General features: G+C 36.2%; 1 pseudogene; it reads left to right on the forward strand.

The window, feature by feature from the left end:
• Positions 1 to 640: 640 nt before the first annotated feature.
• On the forward strand, positions 641 to 1,242 carry LOC138939341 (uncharacterized; annotated as a pseudogene).
• The last annotated feature ends 13,794 nt before the right edge of the window (positions 1,243 to 15,036 follow it).

Genomic DNA, 15,036 nt, shown 5'->3' on the forward strand with positions numbered 1-15,036 from the left:
TGCGCAAAGCGAAGTCCATCTCATATCGCCCTGTGCTTGACGCGAAACGAGGTTTATAATTGTACGATTTTACGTGGATTCGCAATTTTCTGCGCGAAACCAGGTCCATCCTATATCGCCTTGTGCTTCGGACGCGAAACGAGATTAATAATTATACGATTTTACAGGGGTTTGCAACTTTCTACGCAAAGACAAATCCATTCCATATCGCTTTATGCTTCGGACGCGAAACGAGGTTTATAATTATACGATTTCATATGGGCTTGCAACTTACTGTGTAAAGCGAGGTCCATCCCATATTGCTCTGTGTTTCGGACACGAAATGAGGTTTATAATTATATGATTTTACATAGGTCAGCAACTTTCTGCACGAAGCGAGGTCCATTCCATATCGCCTTGTGCTTTAAACACAAAACGAGATATACAATTATACGCTTGTGCAAGGGTTTTCATATAAAAATAATTTTAATTGTAGTAATTTTAATAATAGTAAATATTAGTAATAATATAGTGATCTTTTATCAAAATTATAAAAATACAAAAGCTTATGACTTTTACGCGTGGGTGGGGGAGAAGCTCCGCCCCTCGCATTTTATTTGCCTTGTTTAAATAATTAATCTATTAGGGGGACCGGAAAGTAATGTCGTTTCTGCGCATGTCGATATTCGTTTGTCATTTATCAGCTCATTGTGTACTTCAAAGTCGTGCCAAAGACATTTTAAGGTTAGAGTAACTTGTTTACTCGTAAATAATTAAATTTTAAATTTTTTTTTGCAATTTATGGTGAAATGGCCAGCCAAATGCCAGAAGAGGTACATATCCGGCATTGTATGCTTTTTGAGTTTCACAAGGGTAGTAACGCAACAGTTGCTACCAAAAACATTTGCGATGTTTATCCAAGTGCATTAGACGTTCGTAAATGCCAAAGGTGGTTTTCTAAGTTCAAATCCGGTAATTTTGATCTTTTCGACTCGTATCGATCAGGAAGATCAACAACTTTAGACAATGACATGTTAAGGGCGGAAGTGAAAGTAAATCCGTGTCAGACAATCGAGGAACTGTCAAACACTCTTAACCAACCTTGGTCGACCATCCAAGAACATTTGCAGCAGATTGGTAAAGTAAGCAGACCAGGTGTTTGGGTCCCGCATAATCTGTCCGAAGAAAACAAAGCTAACCGGTCCACCACGTGCAACTTATTGCTTCAGCGGCACAATACAGAAGCGTTTTTTGATTGCTTGATCACTGGAGATGAAAAATGGGTCCTCTATGATAATTTAAAACGCAAAAGGCAGTGGCTCTCTCTGAATGAATCGCCACGAAGTACAGCTAAGCCAGGTTTACACCCCAAAAAGGCGCTTTTGTGTGTTTGGTGGAGTATTCGAGGGGTCGTTCATTTTGAAGTGCTGAAACCTGGACAAACTGTGAATGCAGACCTTTACTGTAAACAATTGGATCGAGTAAATCAATCTTTAATTGAAAAGTGCCCAGCGATTGACAACAGAAAAGGCGTTATTCTGCAACACGATAATGCAAGACCGCACTGCGCAAGACGAACCCTTGAAAAAATTAATGAATTGGGGTGGGAGGTATTGCCTCACCTACTATACTCGCCCGATATTGCGCCATCGGATTTCCATTTATTCCGATCGCTACAACATTTTTTAAGTGGCAAAAGATTTGAAAATTTGGATGTCCAAAATGCCATCTCCAGATATTTTGCTCAAAAACCACTTGATTTTTATCGATCCGGCATTGAAAATTTGCACACTAGATGGCAAAAGATTGTTGATAACGAGGGTGATTACATCATTGATTAAAAATAAAAACTTGTTGAAAATTTATCTGTTTGAATTTAATGTAAAAAAAACGACATTACTTTCCGGTCCCCCTAATACTAAAAGCACGCTCTATTAAATGTATATGATGTCGGATAATATTTTATTCAGTAAATTTTTTTCGTTAAATATCTTAAAAAGTATACGAGATCGCTAAATAAAACAATGTGAATCTTAATCAATAACCTCACTTTTGTAACACGTATGAAGGTCAAGATCATCGGCAAGATGTCGTCTAATGTAAATCAATACCATAATTATGTAACGATGCATCCCTCCACCGTTACCCGGCCGTCGATCCGCCGGAAGTCCGCCGCCCGACAAACACCGGTCGGGCATAATGCGGAGGCGCCGAGCGCCCATTTTTAAAGATTGATAAGACGTTCGAATTTATAACCGCCGACAATACGCGTTGTTTACCGGGAATCGTCGCCGCGCTCGGGTAACCGTACCGACCGTTCCCGAAACCGCCCGAGCCGCGCGCGGCGGTTCAACTTGAAACAATATGCCTTAAAACAATCAGGCATATTACGCACGCGCACCCGCCGGAGAAAGCGGTATAAATAAGAGCCAATTTTCTATCTCGAGACCAGATCTTCCGCAACCGCCAGAGTCTGTAAGACGCCTGGAAATCCGCTACGATCCTATAACCGCTCAAAGAGAGAGAAAACGGGGTTGGGAGTACCCAGCCTCCGCCGAGAGTTTGCGGCATCTCCACGAGCGATCCTTCCGATCTATTGCGAAAAGAGGAAAACGGGGTTGGGCGTACTCAGCCTCCGTCGGGAGTTCTCGACACCTCACGCGCATCCGTCCACCTGCGTGCAACGGCAATTATCCAGCGGTAGGGAGTTCCCTGCCGTTGACAGGTGTTCCCGTCGGCCGTTGCACTCCTGCATTCTACGGGAAAATCATCCCCGACGGAACAATACCGCGATATCCGCGAACTTGTAGTAATTCCGCGACCGCCATTACCGCGATCGGAATCACCATTAATACGGCGCGCTAAGTCCCGCTCAAGGGGGAGGATCTAACCGGCCGCGACATCGATCGACGCAATCAGATCGATACCGACGCGTTTAAGGACCGCCCACCGACCCGACCGAAATTACCGCCCGGTAGCTAGCGGCTCCTGCCGAAATCCAGATCCGCGCAAAGTAATCGATATATTTGCGAATCCGCCGAAATCGCATTCCGCACCGTGCATCCGTGAATCCGTGCATATAATTCGGACGCACAGCGACCGACGCGACCGCCGCTAGACCATTCCGACATTCACACCTACGCGAGGGCGTTTGGCTGCATACACACGATCACACCCACATACTTGCGATATACATTGTAAATCCCACGCAGATATTACACGTTCGCACACGCACTCGCTCGCTTATCACACACTCACATACAAGCGCATACACACCGACACACACAATAATTACACACACACACTCACTCTGTATACACACATATATTTAAACGCAATAAATTATATTTTACCTAACGCCTCTATCGTTCGTCTCTCGATACCCTTTCACGAGCCCGGATCCCGACCGAGTTATCCACGACCGTCTCGCGAAAGCGGTTTATTACAATTATTATACTTTTCACCATTTTCTCTTAAAAAATGACTCTCTTGTAGAAGTCACCAAAATTCGTTTTAGAGGCTTTCATTTTAATCTGAAAGAAAGCTTTTCACAAAGTTTCATCAAAATCGGAGATAAGCCCTTTTCGGAACTTTATCCGAAACTGTTCATGACATTTACACAAGGGTAGGGAAGGGGCTCCACCTTTCTCCCTGCACACCAGTTCTGAAAAAAAATTTAACCTAACCTAACCCAACTTTACTTTTAAGGGGATCCAAAATTACCGACAAAACGCGAAAGTCGTTTCAAGTGAAAATCTTTTTTTTGGCCACACAGATTGATAAATCCTTTTCCACACTTAAAGTATTGATAATAATAAAGACGGGGAGCTATATTTCATATAACAAATCAAAGAAAAATTAAACAATTACAGTTTTGTTATCGACTTCTTGCGTCAAGTCGTAACAATATTTATTTAATATAAAAGTTCTGCAGTTTGTTTGTGCATAAGATATAGCTCCCCGCCTCGGGATAACATGAAGGAATATTAGTGAACTCTTAGAAATAAGTTTATTAGTCTAGTAAAAAAGATTTTCACTCGAAATGCTTTCATGCATATGTGTGCGTGCGAGATTGAGGCAAAAGAGTAAAACAGAGCAGTAGATTAGTTGCGTGATGTCGCGATAGACGGAGCTGCAATCTTACATGACAAGGACAGACATAATCGTACTATCTTTGTCTCTTTCATGCGTGGAGAGTAATATACATGTATGCAGAGTACGCACTAACATTATTGCAGCTTCTCTATATCTCTATATCTTTTTTCTTTCAATCATACACTCTGTCTCTTTCTAATCGCTCGCTCACTATGTACTATGTATCGTTTCATGCTCCTTGCATATTCACTTACACGTTCATTCGCGCTTCTCTCTCTCTCTCCTTTTGTTCATTCAATATTCTGTCATTCCCATTATTATATTTTTGTATTTGTTCAACATTTATTCTTCTATTTTATTCTTATCTCTGTATACGTAAGTAAATAAATAAATTTATTTATTTTTATTTTATACAGCATAAATGAGATATACAATATAAGTTATTTTCTTTTTTTATTTTATTATAGTTAATACAACACATGTACATACAAAAATACACACATGTATAATACTTTTTTTATTTATAAAATACACAATGTTTCATTTATGCTCTATAAAATAAAGATGAATAAATTAATTTATTATCGTGTAGGAAAACAAAAATAGAAAAAATAAAAATCAAACAAATAAAAGAATATATTAAAGGGATATATTGGCAATAAGAGCCCAGCGCAGTATTAGAAGCGCATAAAAGTATATTACAGAAATAATTCAATGTTACATAAATAAACGTAAAGCGGACGTTTCAGCTAATCTTTTAGCCATCCTCAGCGCAACAAATTAAATTAAAATTAACTGGAAAATCGCAAAGAACGTTACGTTTGTTTTTAGCCGTTTGACATACTATTTTTGTTCCTCGACATCTGTTGTGTCTTGTAACTGCCGAGAATGGCTAAAAGATTAGCCGAAACGTCCGCTTTACGTTTATTTATGTAACACTGAGTTATTTCTGTAATATACTTTTATGCGCCTCTAATACTGCGCTGGGCTTTTATTGCCAATATATCCCTTTAGATTTTTAATTTGAGAGCCTTATTTATATTTAATTTAAAAGAATATAATAATGGGAATGAATTATACAATAAAGAACAAGAAGAGAAAGAGAAAGAAAGAAAGAGAAAGAGAGAGAGAAAGCAGCATGACTGAACGTCTAAACAAATAAGCGAGAAATATGATATAATTTTGTATATGTATAATTTTTTGTATATAATTTTGATTACCATATAATGTTATAAAATAAGGATAAGAATATTAGGATGGGAATAAGGAATTTAAATAAATGAAATATACAATATTTGAAAAAGAACTTTTATATTTTATTTGTGAGGTGAATTGTGAATTTTATACAATGTGTGTGTGTGTGTATGTATGTGTGTGTGTGTGTGTGTGTGTATGTGTGTGTGTGTGTGTGTGCACGTGATTGTGTGTGTATGTGCGTGCGTGCGTGCTGCTATAATAATACTCTTTCGGTCGGTATTATTGATAATTTTAGTTACGCTTAGATGAGGGCGCTAACCCATCGGAGTTCGGCCGTCACTTTAGGATCCTCTTAAAACTGAAAATAGGTTTGGGTTAGATTAGATTTTTTCGGGGGTGGAGGTGCAGGGGCTTCACTCTTTCCCGCCCATGCATTCAATAAATAATATTTTTCATTTTGAAAACTGTTAACGAACTCCGAGAAATAAGTGAAACATATTATTAACAAAATATTCATAACCGTGTACCTGTCCCGTAAATGTGAACAAACACTTTTTCCACGTTTGTTCTACAACAAATACAACATACGCAAACTTCACTTTTCCTAATATTACATTATAATACCTGAGAGAAAGCATTAAAACTGTGAAACTTTAATTTGTTATATCTCAATCGATGCTGTACCCTACTTATTTTTTGGGGGGAATTAATCAGATAAATCTCCCTTACAACATATTTAAGTAGCGATAAAATTGTAGATATGTTACTTTTTATGCAGTTCTATCATTAAATTAATTAAATACATACACATACGTATATACAGGGTGAGTTTTTTAACCTGAAACTTTAAAATATCTCGAAAAATAAGCACTGAACGAAAAAAATGTTGATAATCAAAATTTAATCCTTCCGCGGGGGAAATACATTAGTGTTAAAATTCGTCCCCCACCCCCCACCTCCTGGGGGGGAGGGGGGGCAACTTTAAAATCTTAAATGGAAACCTCCATTTTTTATTTAGTATTTTTGTAGCTGACATCGACAGCTTTTCAAAACACTATAATAATTTTTTTTAATGAGTACTTTTTGAGTTATTTTATATTTTAATCTGACATATTTTGATATAAAAATTAAAATATCTCGTAAAATATTTAGTTTTCGATAATCTTACCGTAATATTTTTATGTTCAGAATAATGAAACAAATCAATTAATATAAAAAAATAATTGTTTTTAAGAAAAAGTATGTAATTATTTACAATGTATTTTTTACAATTATTTGTTTTTTTTTACATTAATTGATTTGATAATGAATAACGCGCCGCATAGCGATAAGCGACTGAACTATTTTATAATACTTTGTAATAAGCTGCAGATTTTGTTCGGTTTTTGCTGCCAATTTGCCATCAGATTGCGCACTCTAGATCCTGCTCAGTTTTATGTCGACAATCTGATGTCAGTCATGTCAGCAAGCTTTGCTCGGTTTCTGCCGCCAATTTGCTGTGTAGTTATGTTAGCAAGCTTTGCTTGATTCTTGCCGACAATCTGCCAGCTTAATCGGTAATAACAACTCTTGTACCAAATTTGTAGCCTTCTTGCTAACAATAATTTGTAGCAAGCACTTGGCAATATCTGTCAGAACAGACCTGGCTGACCGGGCGCGTATACGTTCTCTCTCACACATACACCCCATGTAGCAAACAGTTAATCGCAGCGAGCGCCTCACGTAATCACCAGTATGGGACGGTGAGTTGCTCCGCTCCTGCCTGCCTTGTGTACGCGGCCCGTAATTCGTTAACTATTTTGGCTTATAATTTAAAAACTAAGCCTCGGAAAAAATTTTGGCAAAGGAAAAATCGTCTTAGAATAATGTCAAGTATATGACATTGTAAGGACAGAAGGTTGTTTTGAATCACCCTGTATATATATATATATATATATATATATATATATATATATATATATATATATATATACAGGGTGTCCTAGACCACCCGTACACCCCTTTTCTTTCAAAAACTAAGCATTTTAGAAAAAAACGTTTTGAACAAAAATTGTATGGTTTTGAGAGGAACATAAGACGGTGTCATTGGTTTGATCTTGGATGGCATCGTTAGGGTCAAATCAAGAACACCTTTAATTTCTTAAATGGAACCCCTTATTTTTCATTACACATTCTTGTAGCTTACCTCGAGAGCTTTCCAATACACTATAATAAAGTATTCTTTATTAAATACTTTTCGAGTTCTTTTATATTTTAATCTGACATATTTTCATATAAAAAATTAAATATCTCTTAAAATATATTGCATCCACGCGTCGAAATCGATATTACTCGAACATGCGCGGCACAACCGGCACTCGCGTACCGCGTCATAAATAAAGAACACTTTATTAAAAAGAACAAAAGGAACTTTAATAACAGGTTAGAACACAGAACACAAAGCACAGAACAGTTAGTCTCGTAATCCGTCAATCCATCCGCTCGGAATCACCACCGACGCAAGACACCAAGATGGCTGATCTCTCTCAAGATGTCCGCCGTTGTTTAACAACAACCCTTAGCAACGTGTTTGGGGATGTTCTCTCAGAGACGGCTACGGCAGATTTAGGAACAACCGCCACAGACGATTCGCAGGGACGCAACACTATCAAAATATTACGTCCGCGGATTGAAATCGATATTACTCGAACACGCGCGACACAACTGGCACTCGCGTACCGCGATGTAAATAATTAACACTCTTTTTAAAAAACAAAGAACTTTAATAATAACACAACGGAACACAATTAAACAAGAAACACAGAATGGGTAATAATTGTAATCGTACTCTCAATTTCTCTCTATTTTCTAAAATATGGATATCCATTAAAAAATGAGATTTTATAATTTATCATTCATTCATTCAGTCATTAAAAATAAATATTTATTTTATTTTTATAAAAAAAATTGCTTATTTACAAATTTATTTATAAATCATCTACAATAGCATTCCTTTTTTCTATTGTTTTCTGTATCTGAGACCTATCCTGGACTACATTTTGCTCATGAACATCGAACAAAACTTAGTCTGATATTATAACGAACGTGAGCTGCGGGAAGATGTCCATTATCCCGAAATAGGATCATTAAGATTAACATTAACATATATGCGCAGTTTCCGATTAAATGTTCGTGGCGCTGAAGAATTGGATTGTCCCGATCCGTCAACATTTGAAATAGTCTACTGTTTCTGAACACGCGTGCATCGTGCACTTTTCCTGGCATTTCTATGAATACATCGATAAACCGCGCAGAATGATTGTTAACACTTGTAAGAAATCTTTTATTTCTCAATTTACAATTTCCTAGTTTATTAATAATTTATTTTGATGGATTGCGTAAAATTTGAAAATAGTGCTTATTTAAATAGTGCTTATATTAATTATTTTGTAATATTATTGAATGAAATTGTTTTCTGTTGAAATTTTTAAAGTATTTTGGCGAAAATTAAATATCACTATTGTATCACTAGTTATTAGATAGGTTGATAAGCATTTATTTCCCGCGCAAAGCCTTCCTATTTTATGTGGAATAAATGTGATAGAGAATATATGCATTTTAAGAAACAAACCACGAATTTCATTACACCCAAACCTCAGATTTTAACAGATTATGGACCCGAACTTAATTTCATTTTTTGGAATTCGTGTATTAAAAATTGAAGTGATGCGAAAATTTATAAGAATCGGTCGCGGAAAATGTAACCTAAAAGAACTTGCGAGCATATGTTCAACAAAAGCAGCAGCACAGATTTAAAATGACTTTGTCCCTGCAAAGAATCTCAGCAATTGAAAAGCTGAAAGCACGTGAGAATTATCCGATTGGGAAGTGGAGAAAAGCACCGACCAGGAGCGGATTGGTAGCCCAAACTGGCTTGGAAAAAAAGGTAAAGCACAGTCCATGCTAATAGCCAATAGGAAATCAAAAAGTCATGCTTTTATTCGTTTATTGGAGATTTAATGGAAAGAGCAGTGCTAACTATTACAAAACTTTGGTTTTATTTCACAGCACGTTGATATAAAATATAATCCTTTGTTTATAAAATCTTGGTCGTTCATTTTTTTTGTACAACTTTCTTAGCAGTAAACTTTGATTCGACACATAGTTGATTATCACATTTGTCTCTATGCTACATAATACATTGTTTTCAATCGACATAAGCAGAAATGCTTCCAAATTATCAACACTCAGCCTGCTTTTAAGCCTGTTTTTTATTAATTTAAGTGTCGAGAAGCTTCTTTCACATGCGATCTGTATTGTTGAAATTGTGAGGAGGTACTTGTAGGCTAGACCTATATGCTTATACGCCGCAGTAAACAAATTATATCGTTCCAATGTCATGTAAACGCATACTGCACAATTCTGACATCACTTGCAGACAGAGCTTTATGTCTCAGATTTCTTCATCTCATTAGTCCTACTCGTTCCATCTTCCTCTGTACTTTCGGTACTCTTTTGTAGTGAATATTCCTCAGGTAATGAAACTTTCAATCTGTGTCAATTCTGCGCCAAACTCACAAGTTCGGATTGCAACTGTTCCTTTTTTATGGTATTGTCCAGTATTTGACCAGTACAGTATGCAAGTATCCCGAAGCATTGATTGGTAGAGATTTTTTTATGTTTGGAAATTCAACAGATGACAAGCAAGCAAGATCTCTGTATATTGCACCATTATTTTCTAACCGGGACCGCAAGCTTTCGATTGATTTATCTAATATATGATTATGTACCGATACCTCGAAATCCTTGGAAGCATCTGCGATTATTTCATCACTAGCAAGTTCCCCAAGTATCTTTGTTTTTTTTCGGGAAAGTGCTGTTGGATAAGAATTGGCTCCTCTGCAGGTTTGGCTTGTTTTTTGAGCTTATCAGTTACATATTTAATGAATTTATTTGCTTGGCACTTTGCATCATCATAATCTTACTGTGGATCATTTCAAGGTCAAGGTCAAGGTCAGTGTTGTTGTTCGGGCCGGGTTTTCTCGCGCATGCGTGGTAGATGGCAGCCGAAGCAGCGGTGTATATAAGAGGAGTAGTGTTTGGGCGCGAAAGTCTTAGCGGGCCCGGCAATAAAGACAGGCTAGGTTAAGGTGAGTAGATAAGTATATTTATAAATAATGCATGCGCAAAGAAAAGGAGCAATTAAACGACCGAAAGTTAGAGACTTTCAAAATGCATGGCTGCATGAGGATAATTTTAAAGAATGGTTAGCTCCCCATCATGTAGAAAATAAAGCTTTTTGTACTGCATGTAATAAGACCATCAGATGTTGTAAGACAGATTTAGTTCAACATTCGCAAACGGTCAAACATAATAAAAACATTAATAATAATAATAATAACAACGCAGTTGATAACGTTGCAGATATATTATCATATAAAGATAAAGTCAAACGTGCAGAAATTAAATTAGCAGCATTTTTTGTCGAACATAATGTAGCTTTTTATACCGCAGATCATTTGATTCCATTATTGAAAGATATTTGTATAGATCCTAAAATTGTACAAGAGATGTCACTGGGCCGATTATAATGCGCGAATATTGTTAAAAATGTTATCGCTAAAAGAGAAAATGAAAAACTTATTATAAATTTACGAATTTGCAAATTTTCTATTTTAATTGATGAGAGTACCGATATATCAGATACAAAATTAATGTGTATCCTTGTTCGCTATGTTTCACCTTCAAATAAAAAAGTCGTAACGCAATTATTAGATTTAGTTTCATTAAACGCTACAGATTGTTCCGCGAGCAAACTTTTCGAAACATTTAAAAACCTTTTAGACGAAAAAGAAATCCCTATAACAAATATTGTTGGAATGGCATGTGATAATGCATCAGTTATGACTGTGCAATAAACTGCTTTCGCGAGGCGGTCGCGGATAACTCGGTCGGGATCCGGGGCTCGTGAAAGGGTATCGAGAGACGAACGAAAGTATTGTGAGGTAGAATGTAATTTATTGCGTATAAATGTATGTGTGTACAAAGTGAATATATGTGTATAAACGGTGTGTGTGTGTGGGCGTGTGTAGTTGCGTGCGTGTGAGACGAGAGGTGAGTGAGTGCCTGCGCGAATGTATAATATAGACCTATAATAAATTATCAGAATATCGATAGTATGTATATAATGCGAATAGCGGTGTGTGGTTGACAAGAATGCAGACGTGCGTGTATAACTGTAATGCGAATGACGATCGGTGTGTTACAATAATGCAAACGAGTGGGTGTAAGATATGGAATCGGATAGTGATGCGGTCGTGTCGGGTGCTGTGCATCCGAATCAATGCACATATGCGCGGAGTGGAGCGCGATTTCGGCGGTTCGATATAATATCGATTATATTCGATATAATATCGCGGATCGTGATTTCGGCAGAGGCCGCCAGTTATCGGGCGGTAATTTCGGTCGGGCCGGTGGGCGGTCCTTAAACGCGCCTGTATCGATTCGTGTACGTCGATCGGTGTCGCGGCAGGATAAAGATCCTCCCCCTAAACGGGACTTAGCGCGCCATATTAATGGCGAGTACGATCGCGGAAATGGCGGTCGCGGAATTACTGCCGATTCGCGGATAGCGCGTTATTGCTTCGTCCGGGATGGTCTTTCCCGTGGAATTCAGGAGTGCAACGGCCGACGGGAACACCCGTCAATGGCAGGGAACTCCTTACCACTGGATGATCGTCGGATGGTTGCACATAGGTGGACGGAGTTATTTGAGGTGTCGAGAACTCTCGACGGAGGTTGAGTACGCCCAACCCCGTTTTCCTCTGTTCGTATAAGATCGGAAGGATCGCTCTCGGAGATGCCGCAAACTCTCGGCGGAGGCTGGGTACTCCCAACCCCGTTTTCTCTCTCTTTGAGCGTGCTTTTAGGATCGTTCTGGATTTCCAAGCGTCTTACAGACTCTGGCGGTTGCGGAAGATCTGGTCTCAAGATATAAAACGTGCTCTATTTATATCACTTTTCGACGGGTGCGCGTGCGTAATATGCCTTAATGTTTAAGGCATATTGTTTAACGGTGAACCGCCGCGCGCGACTCGGGTGGTTTCGGGAACGGTCGGTACGGTTACCCGAGCGCGACGGTTCCGGATAAACCGTCTAAACGGCGGTTACAAATCGGAACTTTTTTTATGTTCTTAAAAATGGGCGCTCGGCGCCTCCGCATTATGCCCGACCGGTGTTTGTCGGGCAGCGGACTTCCGGCGGATCGACGACCGGGTAACGGTGGAGGGATGCATTGTTACAACTGGATGCAATAATTCTTTTATGTATCGTTTAAAATTAGAAGTACCGGGATTAATAACATTAAATTGTATATGCCATTCTTCCGCGCTTGTAGCTAGTAAATCTTGCGAAACATTACCTTCGTCGTGTGAAAATTTAATTAGAGGGGTTTCTACTTACATTTCCGGCAGTGCAAAGAGATGTGCAATTTTAGGTGAATTCCAAGATTTTTTCAATGTGGAAAGACATAAATTATTAAAATTGTCAAATACTGGATGGCTTGTTTTACAAAAGTGCGTTGTTAGATTACTTGAAAATTGGGATGTTTTGAAAAATTATTTTACTTTAGCAGTTGTCGAAGATAAAACTAAATCTGTGGAAATAATTTTAACGGAATTAAACGATAATTCAATTAAAGCTTATTTATTATTTTTTAAATATGCATTACATTTTTTAAATAATTTTAACGCTTTGTTTCAATTGCGTAAGATTTTAATTCATAAATTATTTGAAAATAGCCAACAATTGATACGACAATTAATACAAAATTTTCTGATTTCTAATGCAATTAAGAATATTTCATCTTTAGATATTGATAATGAAGAAAATATACAGCCTGTAGAAAATATATATGTTGGACCTAAATGTGAGAACTTTTTGAACACCTTATCTCCAGAATGCAGTCAACAAATAAAACTAAAATGTCTAGATTTCTATAAAACAGCAACTCGGCAAATGTTAAAACGTTTACCATATAATAATACTCTTTTTGAACAATTATCTTTTTTAGAACCTAAGTATGCTTTATATGATGAAGGTCGAGTTAAAATTAAAGATTTAACTTATATTGCTAATCAAATAAAATCTATTAATATTGATATTACTAAATTATCTTTCGAATGGAGAATTTTACCGTCTATTTTTGATGAAGAACAAAAAAAGAAATTGATGAAATGTGGAAAAAAAATTGTAGAATATAAAGATTTTAATGATGAAAAAGTATTTATAAATTTAGATTTATTAGTTCAAATAGTTCTTTCTTTTCCACATTCAAATGCCGAAGCAGAACGTATTTTTTCTGTAGTAACAGATGTAAAAATTAAAAAAAGAAATCGATTATCTAATGATATGGTTTCTGCAATTTGTATAATTCGATCAAGTTTTGAGGCTGAAAATATTAACTGTACTACTTTTAAAGTAGATTCTAGACATTTAGCGCTGCATAACAATATATGGAGAAGTAAGTCATGCAACGATTTGCAATCTGATGGATCTTAATATTTTTTTATTGCTTTTATATATTTTATTTTGCGTCATGTACAATCATTTTTATTGCTTTTATATATTTTATTTTGCATAAAGTACAATTACACATCTAGTCAATGTTGTTTTTGTTTTTATTGTATCTTTATTATTGTTTTGTTTTTTACAGTTTAATAAAATTTAAGTTTTATTATAAATTTATATCTGTATAATAAAAACCAAATTTTATGTGCAATTAATTTTAATATTTATGTGCAATTAATTAGTTTGTAATTATTTTTAGATTTTGTAATTATTTTTAGAATTTATTTTATTTAATTATTATATTGTCTCTTTTAATAAAAAAAATAGTATAAATTACATTATAATTAAAATTAGTATTTGTAGAAAAAATGTTTTTTATTTATTTAATTGATTATTTAATTAATTATTTTTAAAAAGATATTTTTATATTTAATGAATTTTATTTATGTTCATTTAAACAAATAAATATTTTTATATTTTGTATTTTTTGTAAGAATACTGGTGAGGTTTTTGGCAGTTTTGCTTACCCTTGCAACAAATGTTGGTATTCTCTGAGATTCTGTCAAAAATAAAATTTTATTTTTGTTTATATTAAAATGTTTTTTTAGTTAATTATTTCATTACCCTTTCCTTTTTCAGTTTATTTATATTTTATTTATAATATATGTGTTTATTTGAATATTTAATATTTTTATAATAGATTTTTAACAATTATTAGATATTTTTGTGCGGGTGATTAATGGTACTTCTTTTTGGTCAACTAAGCACTGTACTGATACCGCGTTTGCCACACATGCGCGAAAAAACCCGGCCCGAACAACAACACTGGTCAAGGTATCCGTAGCAAGCTGATGAGCTTTCAATAAATCGATTCCAATCGTTTGTAAATATTTCGAAAGAGGAGATGTGATATTAAATATGCTCAAATAAATAGAAACGGTTATAATGACTTCATACTTAAGCAGAGCGCCTTTAAAAGATCTCGCTTTGGGTCTCGCTCCAGATGCTGCTTGCTCGGAATTTTTTATGTTATCCAAAACTAGTATCAAGTTGACATATAGCGCATCCCGATGGTTATCAATAGAACCAAATATTTTTGACAGCGCAACATCCCTTGCCCACCAACGAGTTTCACCGATTGTTTGCAACCTACATGTTATGAATTTGCTGGATTCCTCCCATACTTGCATATTCTTATAAGATTCTCTGAAGAAAACT

The sequence above is a fragment of the Polyergus mexicanus genome, unplaced genomic scaffold (assembly GCF_030449975.1).
Source record: "Polyergus mexicanus isolate NDT 795.1 unplaced genomic scaffold, iyPolMexi1.0 SCAF_14, whole genome shotgun sequence".
NCBI classification, from domain to species: Eukaryota; Metazoa; Arthropoda; class Insecta; order Hymenoptera; family Formicidae; genus Polyergus; species Polyergus mexicanus.